Raw genomic sequence first — 16,208 nt, 5'->3', positions numbered from 1 at the left:
TCCTAGCGTGAATTTTTTTTATCTTGGCATGTTTGTCCCACACCAACCAAAATTGCCAGTTAACTAAAGAAGAAGGAGAAGAAGAAGCAAATTGTACAATGTACTAACTCCAAATTGTAAGTGAATAAGGGATTTTTCCCTTATTGCGCGACGATGAGCTGGCCAAATACCCAAGTAGGTGGAGGCCAATAAACTAAAGAAGAAGAAGAAGTGAAATTCTGTAGTATTTTGCAATTATATACATAAAACATAAATCGAAACTTTACAGATTTAGTAATTAGGTACTTATTCAATATTGATTACTTGAACAACTATCGATTAAACATCGAAATCGGCCATCATGCAAAAGCATTCTGTCATCGTCATTACTGTCATACGAAATTTTTATTTCGTCTAAAATTAATAAAATTCTTAAATCTTTTAAGTTTTGTATTAATGCAAATATATTATGAAATGGTTGTTTTGTTAATTCGGTTATATATAGGACGGTGACAGATATTAATGATAATTTAGATTTTCTACTATTTATCAAGGGAAAAGCAACTGCGCTGCGGAAGGCTACACTTCATAAACAATAACGTAACTAATAACTGTATTTTTAATTTGTGATATTTTATTTTAAGTGCTAAAATTGGTTCAATATTTAAACAAAAATACGATTAAACTGTTTAAAATATATTTATTTCCATTATTTCGTTGAAATTATAATAATAGAAGTATAACGTCTTACGTGCGTACCAAGTACACACACTCTTTTTTCATTAGGATGTAATTAAGTAAGTGTTAATGTTTTTTATGATTGGCGATAAAATTTTGTATGCACCACGTCAGTAAAGACTCTTTATGGAACTCGTCTGTTATTCGCCTCGCTCGCTCTGCTCATAATATCAGACTCGTTCGATAAAGAGTAACTTTACTGACTTGGTACATAAATAACTATTTTCGAATCCTGAAAAAACTAATAAGTATTTTTGAAGAATTTAAACGCAGAATGAAAGACCGTATTATTACCGAGGGCGAAAGTCCCTTAGAATAACCAAAAAGTTTCTTTTGAATGAGATATTTGAAATTAAATGTCACACTAATTTTTTTTTGTCACCCCTGTAACTTATTAAGATAAACAATAAAGAAGTTTTCAGGGACTTTCGGCCCTCGGTAATGACGTAATCTTTCATTCTGCGTTTAAAATTTTCAAAAATACTTATTCGTTTTCTCAGGATTCGAAAAAAATGAACACATTTAAAACACATTGAACATTTTGACAGGCGACATTTTGCGCTTATTCACTTAAAAATGAGAATGACAATATTTATATATGTCCGCTGTGGTATTTATTAGGTATAGTCCTGTCGCCAGGGGGGTACAACGGCCTCCTTTATTCAGATAAACTTACACAATTTTTTATGTATTTTGACCCGTAGAACACGAATTTTTTGGGTAACAGTTGATCCGGATGTCGATAAGGTTGTTATACAGGGTGTCCAGAAACTCTACCGAAAAACGAAGACAGGAGATTCCTCAGATAATATTAAGACAATTTAACCCAATTCACCTAGTCCGAAAATGCTTCCTAAGGGAGCTAGAGCTCTTTGAAGACGGCGGCATGTAATTAGTTTTTCTTAAATACCTCCAGAACGCTTCTATTTAGAAAAACAAAAATTGGTATGCGTATTTACTTTCCAGAAATGAATCGATTCAATCCATTGCGAATTTGCGGTACCGGTCATAGGAGTCCGTTTTGGGTAGGGCAATGGTTATTTTATCGCCTAACTTTTTTGTATTTAATTTTTAAGCATTTTTGACTCTGAATTATTAAATTGTGAGGTATTCTAGTACTAAAAGTTACTCTTACTTTAAGTCGATAGGATACACCGTTTTCTAGAAAAATCGATTTAAAAATTTTTCGTTCTCTGAATTAAAAAAAAAGATTAAAAAAAAACTATTTAGAAAGATGAAAACTGGTACATTTATTTATATTCCAGAGATTAATCGATTTCATTAATGGCGAATTTCTAGAAACGGTCATAGGAGTCCGTTTTGGGTAGGTCAACAGTTATTTTATAGCATAACTTTATTGTCTTTAATTTTTAAGTATTTTTGACACTAGATTATTCAATTATGAGATACTCGAGTACTAAAAGTTACTCTTGCTTTAAGTTGGTAAAATACATCGTTTTTTTTTATTTTTTTCAATTTTTTTTCAAATTCCCAAAACTAAAAACTTTCAAATCGATTTTTCTAGAAAACGGTGTGTCCTACCGACTTAAAGTAAGAGCACCTTTTAGTACTAGAATACCTCACAATTTCATAATCCAGTATCAAAAATGCTTAAAAGTTGAAGACAAAAAAGTTATGCGATAAAGTAACCGTTGCCCTACCCAAAACGGACGCCTATACCGGTAGGTACTAGAAATTCGTAATGGATGGAGTCAATTCATTTCTGGAAAGTAAATATGTATACAAATTTTCGTTTTTCTAATTACATGGCGCCACCTTCAAAGAGCTTTAGCTCCCTTAGGAAGCATTTTCGGACTAGGTGAATTGGGTTAAATTGTCTTAAAATTATCTGAGGAATCTCCTGTCTTCGTTTGTCGGTAGAGTTTCTGGACACCCTGTATACAAAGAGCTTGAGGAATTATAACAGCGATTTTTCGCAAAACAAAACATTTTTTGTATGTTTTGGGTCATTCTAAGCAAGAAATGTTCTTACAAGTTTTTTCGTAGGATGCATAGTTTTCGAGATAAACGCAGTTGAACTTTCAAAAAATCGAAACATTGCAATTTTTGAACCCGAATAACTTTTGATTAAAAAATAAAATAGCAATTCTGTTTACCGCATTTGAAAGTTCCAGTCAAATTCTATCGGTTTTGATTATTTGTATTGCTAAAAATTAATTTTTTTATTGTTAAACAAAGCTATTGTTAAACACATAGTGCTTAAGTGATGTTTTCAATGCATCTCTCATTTTAAATCGAAAGAGTAGCGCGCCTACAAACAGGTAATTTCTACGTAGCATGAATTAAAATGCATGCATTGGGCACGGGAAACACTATTTGTTTATAGCTTTGTTTGACTATAAAAAATTGGCAAAGCAAATAATCAAAACCGGTATAATTTGACTTGAACTTTCAAATGCGGTAAGTAGAATTGCTAGGTTATTTTTTAATCAAAAGTTATTCGGGTTCAAAAATTGCAATTTTTTGAAAGTTCAACCGCGTTTATCTCGAAAACTATGCATCCTACGAAAAAACTTGTAAGAACATTTTTTGCTTAGAATGACCCAATGAATACAAAAAAATGTTTTGTTTTGCGAAAAATCGCTGATATGTAATTCTTCAAGTTCTTTGTTTATAACAATCTTATCGAGATCTGGATCAACTGTTACCCAAAAAATTCGAGCTCTACGGGTCAAAATACATAAAAAAATCTTGTGTTAGTCCATCTGAATAAAGGAGGCCGTTGTAACCCCCTGGCGACAGGACTAGTAGGGCAGAACTTGATATCTAACTTAATTTGTTATGTTGACAGTTATTGATATGTCCATTTACTTTTCGATTTTGGGTTTTCAAAACATGATAATATATACAGTCGAACCCACTTATTAGAATACCTGTTAAAGGAATATCCCGGTTTAAGGAATATAAATTTGATGTCCCGAAACGTTTTTACTAGCCACCAACGATCGGTTATTAAAATATCCCGGTTATAGGAATACTTTTGCTTGACACCAAGACTACTCCAATAAGCGGGTTTGACTGTACATATTATGTATCCTGTTTTTGTGTATATTCTGAAGAAAATCATTAAAAAAGAGGTAATCATTAAACAATTATCTAATACCAGTTAATAAATTTCGTTACACTGGTAATGTGGTAAGTTGAAAATCACATTGCCAACTCGCTTGGAAAATTTCAAGAATTTAGAGGGCCTCTCAAACTCAAACTTTCAAAATACTCTACTGAAAAATTAGGTTAGACGCACATATCAACTATTGCGAAAACACTACAGAAGTAATGGTGCCGTTACTGAATTGCAAGCTGTCAAAAGCTGTTCTCTTATTCGTCGAACAGTAGAAATCCTGAGTACTGGTCCTTGGGCTTGCTGAATATTGCTTGGAAGCATTCTCACAGTTTGAGTCTGGTGTGCTCCTGTCCGTAGTAGGAAAGTTAATACCGACTTAATAAAGAGAAGTTTGTGGAGCTTATTATTAATTTTTGAATAAAATTGAAACATTCAAACATACCACGATATGTAATTTAAAATGTCTGTATAAAGTTTAAAATAAACCGTTTTATAGGAATAGCCTAAAAAATCGATTTGATTAAAACCAAGAAACATCTAACCTCCACAAACATCTCAGCGTGACGTCCCATTTGTAGCATTATATTCTCTTTTTGCGTCTATTATGACACTAGTGAGTAAGTTTTTTATATATAAAAATACAGACAGTCTAATAATATTAAAAAGAGTATTTTTAACTTGTATCGTCGCCAAAACAACATTATAGTAGCATCGCGTTAAGTAAAATGACTGAGAGTGGGATTTTCCAGAAAACGTGGTAATTCTGGAAGTAATCGATTGCGGCTTATTACTCTATTTCATCTATTGCAACGTAAACAGAACATCTTATAATAATACATATGTTAGGGTTAGTATGATTAATTGCAAATTATTAATAATTACCGGTTACTATTAATACAAACCGAATAGCTAGGTAAAAGTAATAAATATGCCAGAATTAATCACATCGACCGGTAATTATTAATAAATCCCGGATTAGAATGGTAAATGTGATAAATTACAATACCGTTAAGTGCGTAGAAGTTTGCAGAGTGTAGGGAGGTTTATTAGCAGTGTTCCCAGATGATTTTTCTGATCATCAGTAGGTGTCGCCTCGAAAAATCAGAAGAAGCAGTCGCCTCAAAATTGGTAGAATTCGGTAGATTCAGTCGGTGGAGTAATTTACGTTTATACATAGACAGCTAGATGTCGCTTCGAAAAATCAGTAGAATCAGGGGGGAGACACAAATGTCTCCTCAAAAAATTGCTAGATTTCGGTAATATACAATGGTAAAATATGATGATTTTCAGTATTTTAGTACTTTCAGAATGATTTTTAGTATTTCAGTAGGTTTAACGATGCCATCCGTAGATCAGTAGACGAGGATCGCGATCAGTAGTTCTCCTGATTTTTCAGTAGGTCTGGGAACACTGTTTATTAGTCACTGTGACATACCCAAGTTAAATACGGCGCAGAGCGCATACCAGTGTTGGTCAATCAGTAGTCGGAAGCGGCCACTGTGTAATCCACTATTTAATGTATTAAATACATAAGGCTAAAGTAGGATTAAAAACATCCTTACCTCCTGGTACTTCATCCGAAATCAGAAGAAGATTTAGAAGCGACAATAGCAGATCATTCTGATGACACTGATGATGGAGCAAAGCACCCTGGTGATATGGAACTCAACAGTTCAACCGAGGATTCCCAGATATGCGAATATTGAAGATACAAATAACACTAACAGTCCAATCGAACATAATGCGTGTGCGATAATTGCTGTCAATGAGGAAGACAATGCCAGTATTGGCGTTAAAGAAAATGAGGGAGACAAAGAAGATGACACTGCAATTGATAAAACTTCAAAAGAAAATTCAGAAGATTCGGCATCTTGCTAAACAGTCACTTGTAAAAGAATCTGACAGAAAGTTAAAGCATTCTGATAATGGATTCGCTGTTGAAAAAGTAGGTCAAAGTGTTAGAGTGCGAATTCCAGAAGTTGATAGAGGAGCCGATAGCCGAAACATTATTGCCATTATTATTTCTGTTATAGATGAAAAGCTATACAAGCTAGGCAATAAGCATGGTAAATCCACGAGGAAAATAAACTTCCTGTAGCTGGCTGTATACCATAGGTTTTTTTCATCAAAAAAAGTTCCAACCACGTGGGGAGAGTCCTGTGTTGCCCTGGGTAACATCCAGGTTTATCTATTACATCCGATGGATTTTATATAAATATGTAAAACATCTTTATTATTTACATTTAAAGGGTTTTTACCCTATACATTTTGGTGGCTCAGGCATGCAAATTTTGTTATACTTAATTTTAGGGCTTTTAAACACTGATGATGGATTCCTTAATCCGAAAACGTTTTGTATTTTGACCCTTATTTAGGGTATTTTAATATATACCTTTTACAAGAAACTTGGCATTTTTTAATAAGCATGATATTTTAAACCAACTTCATGCAAGAACCGAATTTACCACCTGCAAGGAAACACTTATTTCAGTCAATGAAGCGCCTGATACTGACATAAGTCTCAGTGAATGCGTTCGTAAAGAATCGAATTTAGGCAGTCAATGATTCCGCCATTGCAATTGTAGTGGCCAATGCAGTTAAAAATGCTACAAACGCAAAAATTAAGCGTTTTTTGTAATTCTAAGTGCCACAACAGCCTTTCCTATAAAAACAAGTCATTATAATCCAGTAACTTAAAGCCTAATGCGTGTGTATGAGTTTGTTTTTATTTATAAGGTGTCTAGTCGAGTTCTTTTATTGAAAAATTCTGTTTAGGTGTTTAACTTTATTATAAAATTTCATAAATAAACAATAGTGAAGCCCAAAATGAGTTTTTATTACATTAACCAGAATTGTTAGGAAAGTATTAATAATAACCGGTAAACCTAATTATAAAGGTATTATTAATCACATTGACCAGCTGCTACGGTTATTATTAATATTTACCGGTAATTATTAATACAGACCGGATTTATCACATCAACCGTAACATATACACGTTGTCCCAACTACGTAAAAATAGTCCAGTCAGTGGAGGTAAAATATGGCGTATTTCTGAGCCTGCACCGACTTGCACCAAAATTTGGTTATAGGTTCTACTTATAACCATAGGCGCCCATACACACGGGCAGGGGGGGGGCCGTGGCCCCCCTAGCTTTTCGGGAAAGAACAAAAATTAAATTTATATTACATAAACGTATTTTTGTCAAAAAATTATTGGATAATTTTGAGAGATAAATTGGAAACAACATATTTATTAATAAAAAAAATTCACATATTGGGTAGTTATTAATAGTTTAACAGAAAATCTTTGTGTCTGCGACAGTGGTCTATATGGAATGTGCATAATACACATTTCCCACAATCACGGTATGCTATTAACGAAAACATTGAAAGAGATTAGAGGCGTGGGAAACATATACACTGTAATCGACACCCAAAATTATCAATTAAATTAATCATTTATAATACTGCAAAAAAAACCATATCAGCAAGAAATCCGATATCTGACCGATAATCACTAATGAGCCATTTGTCTTTGAGAACTGGTATAAAGTAATTATATTTTATATTTTGAAATAAATTCATACTGAAAAATAATTTTTTAAATTTATTGAACATAGTCAAATTTTAGTTTGCGTAAGTATTTTTTTAGTAAGTAGATTATTTTTAAAGTGTGCATTATGATGAACAGAACAATTTTATTTAAATGAAAAACAGGTGATCTTTCATGATGAATGAGTGTTATATACAGGGTGTCCCAAAAGTAGCGGAAAGGTCGAATAATTCGCGAAATGAACATCGGATCGAAAAACTGAAAAATGCGTGTTCAATAATTTTCAAAAATCTGTGCGATGACACTAAACAAGTCCACCACTTCAACCCCTGGGTGTGGAGCGGGGGGTAACTTTAAAATCTTAAATGGAACCCCTAATTTTTGTTGCAGATTTGGATTTTCCTTGTAAAAAAAGCAAATTTTATTCGAGCCATTTTGCGAATTGTGGATACATAGCGCTATAATCGGAAAAAGCGGTGTATCGTGATACCATAGCAAAATTATAGAAACGGTCTAATATCTCGAGGAATATACTTCCAAATAAAAACTAAAAAACACGTGTTTAATATTTTTCAAAAATCTATAGAATGACACCAAACAGGATTTTTCATTCCACACTCTGGAGGTGGGGTGAGAGTTAACTTTAAAATCTTAAATAGGAACCCCCGTTTTTTCTTGCAGATTGAGTTTCCTCCTCAAAAAATAAGTAACATTTATTCGAACTTTTTTAGAATTGTTGACGGATGGCGCTATATTCGGAAAATGCGATTTATTTGCGCCATCTATCAACGATTCTAAAAATGTTTGGAATATGTGTGCCTTATTTTTCATAAGGATTCTAAATCTGCAAAAATAAAGGGGGCTCCTTTTTAAGATTTTAAAGTAAAAACTTGGTTCGACACATACTCATGGTTAGTCTGCTCGCCAAAGTTGAAGGGAAGGCTTTGCAAGCATTGTATTCTTTTCAAACGGGTTTTAAAGAGAGGTGCAACTTTTGAGGTACCCATGACATTTCCATTTAAAAACTTGGTCTAGTGTTTAAATATATGAATATTTTCTCACAACAGGGTTCAAACTAGGTTTTTTAGGTGGTTTAAACTACAGTAGACTACCTCTATAACGAGAACTGAAATGGTGGATTAATTATCTCGTTATAAGCGGATCTCGTTATATCAAACAATAATAATATTGAAATGTTTTGATGCCTCTTACGTAGTTTATTAGATGTCGATGGTCAACCTGAACAGTGAACAATATGAGACTTCGCCGCCATAAATTGTAAATTTCCTATAGTATTCAATATCGGTCGATAAACAGGCAATTGTTTATTACAGGTGGCCGAGTTTATTACAGCACTGGCCTCGATAATAAGACAGATGTTGGGCATTTCGATGTACAGGTAGTTGGGGCATTTATTTATTTATGACCATTACAACGCTAAAAACAGGTAAAGACAAGTATTCTTCGATTTAAATTTTCCTCGTTATAACCAAATATGCCTCGTTATAGTTCAATAGGAATTTCATGGGACACCTAATGTACCTTGTTATAAGCGAAAACTCGTTATATCCGTGTTCGTTATAGAGAGCGTCTACTGTATATATTGTCATCCGAAATATACAAAATGTAATGTGCAACATCTTCACGTTTGGCCCCCCCCCTAAAAATTTTTATATGGGCGCCCTTGCTTATAACCTCTACTTCAAAGTTGACCCTGTGCCGTAGGGTGCTTTTACACGGGTGATGCCACACCTTCTCGGGGGTAAATTGTTTTCTTCAAAATAACACATAAATGGTATTAACCAATTTGTAATTTTTGTGATAAACATACATTTTTTTCTGAAAGTCAATACATTTTGACGACACTATTCGACAGATCAACAAGAAGTATCAGAGAAACCACGAAGTTGAGCTACACAAAAACGTGAACGTTGAGACATTCCAGCCTCTTAATAACATACAATAATTGTACAATTGTAAATAAAATTAAAACAACAACAACATAAATCAAAGTAGAAGACTCAAGAGAACGAAAATATGTATAAGAGTTAGTGGCATATCAAACTGATTGTGGTCTAGGAGAAAAAATATTTTAAAAGAAATTTTACTTCTTTCTTCAATTCTGCTAATATATGCATTCTACTCTTATTGCCTGTTCAGCACCCGACCATTAATATCGTCTACCCACATTTATTTCTTATGGTTTCAATTGTCTTTACACTGTTTAGAAGAGCCTCTCCAGCTATGCCACACAGTACTTCATTTTAGTTGTTTCCATGTAATTATTTAAACAACCAACATAAAACATTGTTAGACCAAGAAAACTTATGTTATTTGAATCAGTAGGAAAACTGATAAAAGGAAATATTTAAGGAAAATTTAAAAGACCACAAAACATCAATATACTTATATAAATAGAATGAACGCCAATAATACTTAAGTTAGGTTATAGATATTCTTTAATGATATTCGAGTAAAAACTAGTTCATAGTTTATCATATTTATAGGTAAAGCAGGTGTAAGTGCCTTATTTAGATTTATCAAGAATGATTAGATTAAAATTACCGAAACATAAAATGATGTTATGTATTCCAAAATTTCAATAATATTGAAAATGTAAAACGTAAAATTGCTTATAATTGGTTTTTCCAAGATTATTCTTACTCCAGGGAAATAAGGTTTTTGTCGGGACACTTGAGCAGCCAGGTTGCAAATGGGTTTTTTGGGTACTATATACCTTATACATTATACATACAAAAATGCCCGTCACAGTTCGGACGAGAATTTTAGTTATTAACAAATAAGGGGCAAAAATGGCAGTTTTTTCGTTTAAATCGCTACAGGTAAAAATAGGATAATTAAATATCTTATTTATAGTATTTTTCTTTTAGTAGATGAGTCAATGTTTAGAACGGCAGTTTTTTAATTTTGGTCCGATCATTTGTTGCTTCTATAATTGCAAAATAAAACTAAAATTTCGAAAATAAAAAATTTGCTATAACTTTCGCGAAAGTGACCTTACGACTTTTATATTTCAAAAAAAGTTGAGTCAAAGAGTTCATATACTGCACAAAAAAATATAAGACGATTCGTCAATTAGTTTAAATTTTATTCAATTTGTTTATCCCAAAGAGCTTTTTTTTTGTAATGTTATTGTTCAGAAAATAATCATTATATTGAAATTCTGTGAAAACCACATGAAAGAACAATAGTCCTGTTTTCAATTTATTGAAGAAAATCATTAAAAAGTAATTTTTGTCACTACGAGAACATTTTACTAAAGTAGAGTCATTTTTGGCTTGAAAACAATTTGAATAGTTTTGTTAATATTGACTGTAGAGTAAATTTACCTTGGAATTTCAAAAGCTGGTATTTTTACACAAATTTTCAAAAAAAAACTTTTCGCCTATGTTAATTACGGTCGAACTTAGCCACTTTTATTATTCAATTCACAGTTACTTCAATATACATAAAATTCTCCTGTAACAGTGTTAGTTACCATACTACTCCGAAACGGCTTGGCCGATTTTTATGAAATTTTACAAGTGTATCCTATGGGACTGAGAATAGGTTTTAATCTATTTTCACACCCATACGTTGCAAGGGGGTTGCCCCCCTGACATTTTTTTTTATTTTTTTGGACAAAATTGTCTATCTTAATTTTATATGATGTAGGATTAAAAAATACATACAACCCTTAATTTACACTTTTCCATCACCAACCCCTATTTGTTAATACCCATCTATATATTTACATCTATAAAATTCTCCTGTCACAGTGTTAGTTGTCATACTCCTCCGAGGCCGCTTGACCGATTTTTATAAAATTATATATGTATATTCGGTAGGTCTTATAATCGGTCGTAATCTATTTTTCATATCCCTGAGTGATAAGGGGAACTCCCCCTAACATTTTGAAATCTTAGGTGGGGATTTACGTACATAACGTACTCTACAAGACTACGAGTACATACAATTTAAAAAAATTATGATCAAAATCCATCAACAAGCTCTGGAGATATTAATCGCAGCATATGTTTGAAGAATCAGTTTCATTTTTTGAGTGCACGGATTTTAATAATTCATTTCCACCGACCACAAATTGATTTCGTTAGAACGTTATCTTTAAAGCTTTATTAACAACTCTGTTAAAGTTTAAAGTTTACTCAAACTTTGACACATAAACTATATACCTTCAACTTCGAAATGGCGCCAGTTGGGTTGCTTAATTGTTATAAACAAAGTAGCTGTCAATGAAATAAAAAAAGTGGCTAACTTTGGCTGTAATTAACCTAGGCAAAAAGTGTTTTTTGAAAATTCGTATAAAAATACCAGCTTTTCAAATCCCAAAGTAGTTTTAATCTAAAGTCAATATTAACAAAATTATTCAAATTGTTTATGAACTAAAAATGACCCTACTTTAGTAAAATGTTTTCGGAATGATAAAAATGACTTTTTAATATTTTTTTTTGAAACACTTTGAAATCATGACTTTTCTTCTTTCATGTGGTTTTTACAGAATTGCTATTATGTTACTATTTTCTGAACAATAATATTGCGAAAAAAAAGCTCATTGGGATAAACAAATTGAATAAAATTTAAACTAATTGACGAATCGTCTTAAAATTTTTTGTGCATTATATGGACTGTTTGACTCAACTTTTATTGCAATATGAAAGTCTTAAGGTCATTTTCGCAAAAGTTATAGCAATTTTTTTATTTTAGAAATTTTTGTTTTATTTTGCAATTTATGAAGCAACAAATGATCCAACCGAAATTCAAAAACTGCAATTTTAAACCTTGGCTCATCTGCTAAAAGAATAACAGTATAAATAAGATATTTAATTACCCTATTTTTACCCGTAGCGATTTAAACAAAAAAACTGCCATTTTTGACACTTATTTGTTAATAACTAAATTTCTTGTCCGAACTGTGACGGGCATTTTTGTGTGTATAATGTATTAGGTATATAGTACCCAAAAAACCTATTTGCAATCTGGCTGCTCAAGTGTCCCGAACATGGTATATTTTTGCCTTATTTCCCTGGAGTATCTGACGAATATAGTTATTAAAGGCAGAGTAATAGAAATTAACATAGAGCGAAAGGGAACGATATAGAGCAGACGAAAATTACGGAACCATTTAGAAAGAAACCATTTGTGAGCCTTACTTACACAAGGCTCACAAAAATCTAAAACATCTATACTAAATTTACATTCAAGGTGCAGTAGAAATAAACAAACCAAGACACGTTAAATGCTACTACATATTAGGAGCACTCCCGAATCATAATTTACAATGTATAAACTTTGGAAATCATGATTTAGGATTTACAATGTATATACATACATTGTAAATTATGATTCGGGAGTGCTGCTAGTAGCATTTAACGTGTCTTGGTTTGTTTATTTCTACTGCATCTTGATTTTAAATTTAGTATAGAAGAAATAAAAGATCTCGTGGGGAAGAAGAAGGATATTTTATATATTTATAATAAATGGCTACCAACAAACGACTATTACGATTTTTACAGTACAAGAGGTTAAACAAAGAAATAAAAGGGGTAAATAAATAGAGCCAAAAATGGGATGTGGAATAAAATTTTATGGATATCGCAATAAAGTAAAGAAGCCAGGAAAACAATAATTAGAGGTAGTAGAACAGATAGAAAACAACGCAATAGGTTAACTCGGAACTAACTAATATCCCCGGAATCATGGGTTGAATATTATGAACAAATAATGATGATAGAAGATCGAGCATAATTCCAAGATAATGGTTACGAAAAATATGATATTTCCCAATGCGAAGAAACTGAAATAACATCAGAAGAAATTGAAATACACGCCAGCGTTAAGAAAAATGGAAAGGCTTCAGGACCGAGGGAAGTATCCATAGAACTGATTAAATGCCCTGACAAATTATTTTAGCTCTAGGCTTACACCTTTATTCTTGAGAGGTGAAGAGCTACCCTCAGAATGGAAAATTGCATATAGGTATTAACAATCTAAAAAGGAATACCAAGGGCTTAGTGTAACCAACTCAATTTGTAGAATGTACGGGAAGATAATTAAAAGCCGAATTGAAGATTGTTGGGAAGACGATAAAAATCAGAGTGGCTTTCTTACTGGTCGTTCTAGTATAGATAACGTATTCTGTCCAAAACAAACAATACAAACGCGCTTGGAAAACAATATGAAGACACACATGGTATTTATTGACCGTTAAAAGGCGTATGATAGTGTCACATTAGCCCAACTCTAGTGGATGCTAAAAGATTATAAAATTCCACCGATTTACAATAATGCTGTGAGAGAGTTGTACGACTATATGACGAGATCAATAAAGATTGGACAAAAAAGACCAAAGGACTTCGCGCCAAAGAATGGTGACCAAAGGATCTCGCCAAGACTGCTGCATTACACCTATGCTCAAGATTTGTTTGAAGATCATAATCTGTACAGATTAAATTTTGCGGATGATAAACTAATAATTACAGAAAATCAATATGGTATCCCCTACATGTTGCGAAAAACATATTAAGAATACACCAAGTGGGATTTATCAATTATCTAATAGAGTATGTAGTAGTGGGAGGTAAAGGAAGGCATTTGGAACTAAGAGGCACACAAATCGAAAATACTGATGGCTATAAATAAATATCTCGGTGTAGGCATTACAAATGATGGTCCGAATACAACAGAAATAGCTATTAGAATTGGTCAAGGTAATTCAGTACCTAATCAACTAAATAGTATGCTCTGGAATAATCGTATCAATCGATTATCGATCAATCGTATCGATCGAAATACAAAAATTAGGATATACAAAAGTATCATAGCTGAAATGGTATGTACATGTCGAAAGGATGGATGATCGAAGAGGACCAAAGAGAATGTTGCAGTGGATCCCTGCCAATCACAGGAAAAGGAAAGATCAAGAAGATCGTGGAGACAAGAAGTAAGTGGTGCAATGGAAGATAGGGGTCTACAAGCAAATAACTGAAACGATCGCAAGCAGCATATAACATTGATAAAACTGTACATATTTCCATGTAGGTGATAAACAATAATAGAAGCTGGACACAAAAAGAAAAAACAGTATGGAGTTTCCATATTATGTCGATATAGAATGTTAAATATAGCGTAACTGCGTCAAAACAATGGCATGAATTATTTAAGACCGTTAGTGATGGCAGAAGCAGATAAAAAGCAGAGTACAATTTATGTGAAAATCTAGGAAAATTAAGTAAATATTTTAAAACGAAATGAAGCAATACAAAACAGCACATAAAAGAGAATTAGAAGCACGTGAATCTATAGTTAAAAGCGTGCAAGATAGACACCTGACTTGGTTAACAATCAAAAAGCATTGACGAGCAAAGAATACCTAATAAGTAAAATTTTTATAACAAAGATTTGCCTACCCCAAAAGATTCACAATAATTTTTAGATATTTATATTAAATAGGACCTAAACTGGAAAGAAGAAGTGTAATTTAAAAGACGTAGGTATGTCAATTTTACAACCCCCCAAGGCCTGTTCAAACTGCAAACCTATATTCAAATTTTAAAGAGCTGTGGAAGGATCAATATAATAACGTAGAAGTTAGGGAAAAATAAAATAAGTTGACTAGAAGTGCCTAGAATATAAATAAAACAATATTATACAAGGAAAGTTCCAGAATATTGAATTTGAGAGATATAATACCTATCTACTAGGAGTACTAGGTGACGATTTAGTCATTAATTTAATTCAGAAAAAGTAAATAAACATAGGTATTACCTACATACATAATATTAAACATAAGTGAGAACAAACTTAACGACAAAATGAGATTAGAAAAATAGAATAGAAATACATACTATCTTATATATTTGTAATTATTAGAACATTATCCATAAAATACTAGTAAGCTATACGCAGAGATCATCCCTTAGCTTTCCACTATTAATAACTAAGGGCTAAGGGAAATGGCATATTGATTTATATAAGTGTATTTGGTTACCTTGTGTTCCAGAAAAAACATAAATGTGTGGTGGTAATTAATGTATTCAATCACTAAACACTATATCACTGCGTCACTGTCGATTAGATAATGTAGGGTACATAATTGTAATGTTCCTGACTACATAAACAAGTGAATCTCATGTATTTTTAAGGGTAGACCATATGCCGACCTTACAATCTGTCAAAACTACAAACCTATATTCACATCCACTCCAAAGGTTACAATATTTAGTGTGTATAGTTAAGATCAGCTGAGTAGCATGTGACATATATATATAGTTTACTGCGTATTTTGAGGGTGTTTTAAAGGTATAAGTACTCACCAGAAGCGTATAAAACGATGAGAAAATATAAACTTCTAAGTAATAAAAATAACGAAACTATACAATTAGATATAAAAGTAGAAAAATATAAAAGATGTTTTGGACTAGTACGATCACTGTGTTTTAGCACTCACGTTTCCGCGCCTGGCGCTACTACAATGAGCGATCCCAACCTCACACTCGTCGATATATAACTCGGTCCACGATTCTCGCGCTGACGTCATGAGTGACGTCACGACACAGTTGCTACGGTAACGGTTTGTTTAGAAGCGCCTCCCGAATCTCGGTTGCGTCATCAACGTGTGATGGGATGCGATGCATTCACACAGCAAAGCCCCCGGGATACCTACTAATGCAGATCATTGATAGTTCCAATACGTTTGGTCTTTAGGTAGAAATTGTTCCTACTTTGTAGGAATTGATTCAATTTAACCGGGGCTGCGGAAAATGATTACGAATCAATACCAATAAAAAAGGATTGAAAGTTACAAGATTTACATGTTTGAAAATCCAATTG

General features: G+C 32.7%; 1 protein-coding gene across 3 annotated transcripts in view; it reads right to left on the bottom strand.

The window, feature by feature from the left end:
• The window catches only part of LOC114326699 (protein Tob1), a 356,611-nt gene extending 340,750 nt beyond the window's left edge, over positions 1 to 15,861 (bottom strand). Inside the window, exon 1 of one of the 3 annotated variants that reach the window (XM_028275113.2) lies at positions 15,692 to 15,861. The gene's annotated coding sequence lies outside the window, so the exon portion shown is untranslated. Of the gene's footprint in view, positions 1 to 15,366; positions 15,571 to 15,691 lie in introns of those variants that run through there. The other 2 variants (XM_028275114.2, XM_028275115.2) reach the window with 2 other exon arrangements.
• Positions 15,862 to 16,208: the final 347 nt, after the last annotated feature.

The sequence above is a fragment of the Diabrotica virgifera genome, chromosome 4 (genome assembly GCF_917563875.1).
Source record: "Diabrotica virgifera virgifera chromosome 4, PGI_DIABVI_V3a".
In the NCBI taxonomy this organism is placed as follows: domain Eukaryota; kingdom Metazoa; phylum Arthropoda; class Insecta; order Coleoptera; family Chrysomelidae; genus Diabrotica; species Diabrotica virgifera.
Note: the sequence above shows the minus strand (reverse complement) of the source record. Positions and strands in the feature narration are given on the sequence as shown.